The following is a 7,906-nucleotide window of genomic DNA, read 5'->3' as shown; positions in this document are numbered from 1 at the left end:
AGCACGAACGTATCATTAATAAGCCAGACTGGCTCATCAGACTGTAAATGGGCTCGCTTCATGTATAAAACATCAGAGCGCCGGAGTGGAGTGGCCCTGCATTTCTGAGGAGCCCTGGATGGACTTCAGCTCCACGTCCTCAGCTGGGATTTATGGAGCACGTCAACACCTGGGCCGGCTGCTGTTTACAGGACCACTCCCCTATAGGACTAATGGATGACGAAGAGGCGGAATGGACTACTGCTGCTGCTGCTGCTGCTCTGTGGATCCCTGGACGGTTCTGGGTCTAAAGTCGTCTGCTGGGACGTAGTCTGATCTCAGAGACTTTTTAAAGACCAGATGTCTGAGCAGATGAAACGAAATGAGAAAACTCATTTTCTACGCCTGTTGCATTTCCTTTTGATGCGTTTACTGTTGTCATGGATTTTAAAGATCAGAATCTTTAAAATCAGAGGTGCAGTGAACACATCAGTCCGTCTGGGCTGAAGGTCAGGAGGGCACTGGTGGTTAGGGAGTAAAAGATACAGAGGCTGCGATACCAGATATCGAGATATACTACAATACTATAGTCACGAATTGGTGATAAGAAAATCATTGAATACATCGTCGTTCTGGATCTATTCTGGGCCACATCAACCTGGGAATGAACTAAAGTCTCGTCAGCAGTGGATTTGAACACAACCACACACAAACTGTTAAGTCTTTACTGCTGGAAAAGTCAACAGTCGACAAGCTGCAGTGACCAACGTCCTCATATCCAGACCCAGAATGTGGACTGCAGCCCGAATATCTCCCCAACGGCTGAACAGATTTCAGTCATTCATGCAGAAAAGACACGAACCTGGTCTTTGGGAGATTCCTAATTTCCATGCCGTGAATCCGAGGGCTAATCTGATGAATATTTCAGCAGACATCCATTAATATTGTTGTTAGAATGCTTTATGTCTAAGTCTCCTGGAATAACCCATTCTCCTGATTCTGCCATACTTAACTAGGTCTCATCTGAGTGAGTCAGAGAGCACCGAGGGAGAAACGCACTGGAACGGAAGAAGAATAAGGAGAGGAAGAAGAAGAAGAAGAAGAAAAGGAAGAAGAAGAGGAAGAGGGAGAGGAAGAAGAAGAAGAAGAAGAAGAAGAGGAAGAGGAAGAAGAAGAGGAAGAAGAAGAAGAAGAGGAAGAAGAATCTGTTTTTTGCCAAACCAAATAAAGATCATTTCAGTATCACAGGCCCAAAACTTCTTCACAAAGAACTCATTACTGTGTATGTGTGTACAAGTACATGCACAGGGTGTACAGTAGTCAGTGCAGCACACCGCCAGAGGGAAGGGTGTTCGATCCCTGCTTGTAAAATGGATTATCTGGTGGTAGAAGTCAGAAAAAAAAACACACGCTTTTTCAGGTGTGTGTATGTGCGTGTGTGTGTGTGTGTGTGTCAGCCCAGGTCTGCCTGTGGCCCCTGAGGAAACGTACCTTGGCTCCAGCTAATGCTCACTTTGTCAACCAAACAGGCTGAGAAAGCTAATCAATAGCCTTTGATAGCTACTATTAGGGTTTTAACAAGCTTTTCCTCACGCTGCGCTGCCCTCCTGAGGAGAATGGAGAACCGACGGACAGACCTTCATCACTCTGACCTTTGGAACTTTTCTCTCACGGCAAAAGCTCCGTTCTATTTTCTGAACGAACAAACAAACTTTTTTCTGTCAGCGACTGAGGCTTCGTCCACTTAACTGGTGGATGAAGCATCAGGCTGCTGATTGGACGATTGCTGTAGAGCTGAGCCCCCGGGCACAGTAAGGCGTATGTTTTTATACCGGGGCGAGGGCAGCCGATCAGTCATGTGACTCACAGATTGTTATGGTACTAAAAAAAAAAAATCTAAAGATTATTTTTGATACAAGGCTAATGTTGCCAACCCAACTAAAAGTTGACTGAAAATATTACAAGGCTAATGTTGCTAACCCAACTAAAAGTTGACTGAAAATATGTCTCTGACAGCCCTAACGAATGGGTAGGTTACTGTAAAAATGACAAATTAATTTATTCTTAACCAAAACAACAGTGACCCCAGATGAGATCCTTGTGGAACACCAAAGTTTATCACAGACGGTTTTTATCCAACATTTTTTTACATTGCGATTTTTACCGTCGTAGATCAGGAAGTACAACATTTACTCTAATCATACAGTATATGCAGTACACAAACACAAACATGTACTTCAGTTCATCCTCCCTCTGGCAAATGAAGGGAAGACACTGGAAGAAATCTAATTTGTCACAGCATCAGAATAATCTCACCGTTCACAGCGTTTTTTCTTTTTCTTTTTTTTTATATCAATTTCAGTTTGACAAAATGATCTGCTCATTTCAGGAGCTGGTGTAAAAATTTTCTTTCTTTTTTTTTGGTCATTAAATCTCAATCTCCTTCTCTCAAAATGAGTCCTTTACTTAGTACACCTCATCCTAATGACCATAATTAACCCCCCAAAAATGGAACTTAAATAATTACAGAGTGAGAGGATTGCTCATTCAGGAGAGAGCTAAATTAATCTTCTCCTCCCGCGGGCTGATCAAGGGGTATTGTGTAGTATTTCAGTAAACAATTCATCTTCATTTACTAACAAGACGTGCGGCCAAACTCCAGCGCAGCTTCAGTCACCGTCAACGAATGCTAACGGGTCGCGAGAAGAACCGAAGAGTCGCTGCAGGGAGAAGAAAAAGAATGACGACGCGTTTGATGTCGACGATGTCAGCGACCACCACTGGGGTCAGACACATGTAAAAAATATGTGTGTGTGTTTACAAGATCAAGGTTGTAAAAAAAAAACACTGTTCCAGAAACAAATTAAAAAAAGGTCAAAAATCGATTGGTCGCTTCGTTCCTGTTCCTTTAAATTCCCTCTTAATTTAAATAGAAAGTTTGGCGATTTGGACTCGTTCTCCGATGCCTCCGTTTTTAATGGCGATCGACATTTTTCAAGGTCATCAGGTTTTGTTAGTTTCCATTTGGGCTAGGGTTCGGGTTAACCTATAGTTACCTCCTGTCATTTGAACTTTTAGTTTGAAGGAAGAACAAAATGATGAGTGAAATATTCACGTCATTCTCTACAGTTTTGGTCGTATAATTAAAACGTGCTAAAAGAAAGTCTGGGATCTGAACCTGCTGAAAGGTTGAAAACCAAACAGAGACGGAATGAAATCAATCAGACTCTACGGTATCTACGTTCCTGGTTTCCTTCTTATCTGAGCCGGGGGAAGAAGGGGGGGGAGTCTTTGTTTTTATACATTTATATGTGTGGTTTACAGTAATTCTCAGAGGGTGAAATTATTCCTGGAGCTCCGAGTTTAATTATTTCCTCTGGTCCACCAACGTAATTTCCGTGTTGATCTGATTATAGAAATATTACGTTCTGCCAGGGCACGGGCAAATTGACTTTGGTGGCAAGGTCTTGACAAGAACCAGACACGCAGCTTTATGCATCAGTAACGGTGTAACCATATTATCCATGCACTGCTTCCTCCAGTCAAAAGCAAGATGCAGGCTGTTTCCAATGAAGACAAAAGAGCAGGAGACTCAGAGATCCGCGGGTGGAGGAGACGGCGTCAGACATGGAGCTGAACACCTTCTCTGAAAACACACTGCTGCTGGAGCTTTATCACAGTCAAAATTATCATGCTAATAACCAGTTCAAGCTAATTATTTAACACCCTAACACTATTTATTTTAATATGAATATTGCACAAACAAACATGACATTTAAAAAAAAAAGTACTGTTGGAAAATGTACTGTTAAAAAAAATCTACAAAAAACTTGATTTTTGCTTCTCAAAAAGCCTAGACTTAACTGTCGCAATCAAATTCTTAATAACAAATTTAAAAATTCAAAAGCCGAAATGTAAATGAAGAAAAGTTACAGATGTGAAAAACAAATATTTGGTGTCTTTTGGATGCTTCTTTCATTCACAAAAATCCTAAGTATTAAAGTCAAAACATACGCAGAGGATCTACTTCTTAATATAACGTAATTTAAACTAAACGTAATACAGTAACCGCAGAAGGAAAAACAGGAAGTAAACAAGATGGTGGATTTTACCTCTGCAAAACACCAGAATTCTTCTGTAATAAATGTGTCAGTATGTAGAAGTAACACTGGTGGTTGATTCAAGGTACTGCAGCTGTTTTACTCCGGCTCAGCCTCTAAATTCTAACTGTTTACTTCCAGTCTAATACAGCACAGTCAGATGACCAGAATCCTTCACTCGCAGATGTATTTTTAGCGTGGGGGGGCGTCCTCCTTTCTTTGACCTTCTCTGACTATTTTTACCTCGGTTTGTTAACTTCTACACGTCCCCTAAGACCTTTTCAATTGAAGGGCCACGAACTTGTTGATTTCAATCAAAGGCAGAGAAATCATGGGGGTGGGGGGGGCTCGGGGGGAGAGAGGTTTAAAGAAATGTTAGCAGCACACCTGCTCATTTGTGAAAACTGGCCGACGTCGGTTGCTGCAGCTGTGACCTTGGAGACTGAACTGGAGCGAAGTGAATTCTGTAGTAAATGATGAAATAAATGATTTTTTTTTTTTGCTTTCATTGTAAACCTTTAATCTCTTTCTGAGTGATTTTCTTCAGTTGATTCTTGTTTGTTTGTTTGTTTGCTGACTCTTAATTCAAAGGTTGCTCAGAAAATTTATATATAATAATTTTTCTTCGATTCTTTGACCTAAAACCTATAAGATCAGTCAAACGATTCTTGGTCAATATTTCTATAAAAACTTTACTCTGTACATGAGTACAACACAGAGTATCTGTTCAAAGTACACTCTCAGTTCTCAGGTTTTACTCAGCGACTCGTACTTCTTTTACACTTGGACTAGAAAACTGAAAAGTGAGTCAAACAAATAAGGAGAACGAGGAGGGGTGGGGGGAGGGAGAACGGGGGAGGAGGAGGGGTAAAGAAGGGCAGAAGAGTGTAACCATGTGGTGGGGTATACACCTGTGCCCAGAGCAGGTGTTTTCCAGCCCCCTGATTAGAAGCCTCCACGGTTCCCTAACCTCGTGGAAGGACGGCTTAAGTCCCATCAGCGTGGCTCAAGCTGTGGCTGGAACGATGGTTGATTAGCTACAGGCTGAGGGTCGGTCGGTCGGTCGGGACTGATGGAATCACTCTTCTACTGCGATGGCAGTACTGACCGGGCGAGAGAGTTTTAACACACGGCGAGTTGCGGTGGAACAATCATGAATAATAATTACCAACCACAACAGAGATTCTGTGATTGGCTACTCCGAAGGAAGGAAGCGCGCGGTTATGGGAGCAGACGGTACTCTCTACTGTACCACGTTTAACGTCTGTTCTCCCGACTAATCTGTACATGAGGAAGCAATCAGAAGAAGAAAAAAAAATAGAGAGAAAGGGAGGAGGATGGGAGGGAGGGGGAGAAAAACTATAATTATGCACAGCTGCAAAAGCAGGGGGCCGAGAGAGGCTGCATTAGCCAGCGCTAAACACTTTCACCTGCGCGGCTATGCTAGGCAGCGCTAAACGCTTTCACCTGGAGGGAGCAGCGGACTCAGATTATGATCGTAATTCCACCGACTGTGACTGAGATCGCTGATATAAAAGATAATTTGACAGCGACGTTGAGAGGCAATTCTGTAAAGGGCGACGCGCTAAGCTATTGGTTCAATAATGTGTTTTAAGTGCTCTGAGGTAACAGTTTTGTCGTACACGGCAAAGGGGGTTCATTAAAATTAAGTAGGTTTATTCCCCCGGGCCCAGAACTGTGCGCGGTGCATTTCATTGCAATTTTCACGTCAGAATTTAGAAAGTGGGAGAGGAAAAATGTGGCCTAATAATGGCAGCTGCAGCAGGAAAGATCAAGTGGACGGCAGAAATATTAGGACTCGTCCTGTGGGAACGATGAACATCCGCAGCTGAAGCAGCAAACATGTGACATTTCCACCGGAAAAGGCATCATGGGAAAAAAACTGACCTGAAAAATGGCATCATTACGTGGATGCTACCGCGCTGGACAATGAATATCCAGGCAATAGCATAGGTGTAATTAGGTCTCCGTGCTGGGAGGGGGCGACGACGACCACTGCATATGAGTTGGAGAAACCTGATTTGTATTCTTCATTAAACAGCAGGTGTTTTATGGTGTTACTAACACAGAAACGGTGACTGTAATATGACGGCATGAGGCACGGAGATCCCTGTGGTCATCTGGGTGAACTGCAGGGACGCAGACCAGTCAACAGGAGCAGATCTGCCTCCAGAGGCCGCTAATGCCTCCAGTAAAACCAGATCCCAACATCACACGGACGTGGAGGAGGGCAACAGTGAAACTTCTGGAGTCGCAGTGGGGCAACTCGGTAGGAGTCGGTCTGGAGGTGACGTGATGGTGGCAGTAGAGAGTAAAAAGTTCAGCGGCCTACCAGATAACCTACTGAGCCTGGAGTTGAACCCACGACCCTGCACCATGGCTTTTGTGCAGAGTTGTGGGACACGATGTCAATAAAAACAGAATTTTGCTTTAAAAAAAATTTTTTTTTTGATTCATTAAATATTGAAGTTTAGTTTCGATTGAGTACAAGGACGCGCGGTGTCTCCAGAACACACGGTGTCGGTGAGGAGACGGAGAAGATGAGGAGGATCAGACTGAACTGAGGGGATTTGGGTTTTGGCAAAAAAAAAGAGAATCCTTCCCTCTGTGGAGCTACTGGTGCTCACAGATCAGAGCTGCACCTCCTCCAGGCACAACATGCAACCCAAGGAGGTGATGGAGGAGCATGTATACAGACACACACACACACACACGGACCTCCGACACACACACACACACACACTCGTGCTGTACGCCACGAGCGGCTCTGCAACCTAATTAAGAGAACAATTAAGTCTGAGGCAACGGAGATTGGAAATGATGGCTGTATGAATGTGTGTGTGTGTGTCTGGTATATGTATGCTTCTGGGGACTTTTTTTTATTTTGAGGTCAGAAAGTCAGAATGTATTTTGAACTTTAGGATGTAATTTCGAGTTAGATCTGAATCAAGGTCAGATTACAGTTAGAGGTTAAAGATTAAGATTAAGATTAAGACTTGTATCTATAGTAGTTGATGATGTGTGTATATATGTATATATGTGTATATATATGTATATATGTATATATATATACACATATATGTATATATATACATATATGTATATATATGTATATATATACATATATTTATATGCAAATATAAATATATAAAAACATATATACATATATATTTGCATATACATATATACATATATATTCGCATATACATATATACGGGATGCAATTTAATAAAAATAATGTTTATATATACATATATATTTACATATACATATATATATACAGGATGACAGAGTACAAATATAGGAAAAAATATATATAAAATATATATTTATGTATTTGTTTTTTTTTCCAGTATATTTGTACTCTTTTGTCATCAGTGTTACAAATAGTACTCAGTGATTCCTATATGTTTATCTTCAGGTCAGGGAACCTTCCAGAACCTCCTGTCAAACAACCGTCAAATGTCAAACGTAAACATAAACTACTGTTGAAAAAAGGAGTTCCGTGAGGAGCTGAGGCTCGGTGATACACCACGTGAGCCGCCGCACCGCGGCTCCGCGCGCTGCTGGCAGCACAAACACAACGCTGCAGCCACGATGCCAAGAATCAGGGAAATATTAAACAAAGGCGGAGAGCAGACGCTGAAAAATACCTGCTGGCCCAATAGTGGGGCTCCATATGCCCAGATCTACCCTGACTGCTGGCTGACTGCTGGCTGGGCAGCCTGGGAGTCTGAACACACACACACACACACACACACACAGGACACACGCGTCTCAGGGGACAACACCGCACAAGAAAAACC

Source organism: Cynoglossus semilaevis, chromosome 12 (assembly GCF_000523025.1).
Source record: "Cynoglossus semilaevis isolate Cse_v1.0 chromosome 12, Cse_v1.0, whole genome shotgun sequence".
Taxonomy (NCBI): domain Eukaryota; kingdom Metazoa; phylum Chordata; class Actinopteri; order Pleuronectiformes; family Cynoglossidae; genus Cynoglossus; species Cynoglossus semilaevis.
This window is presented reverse-complemented; position numbering follows the sequence as displayed.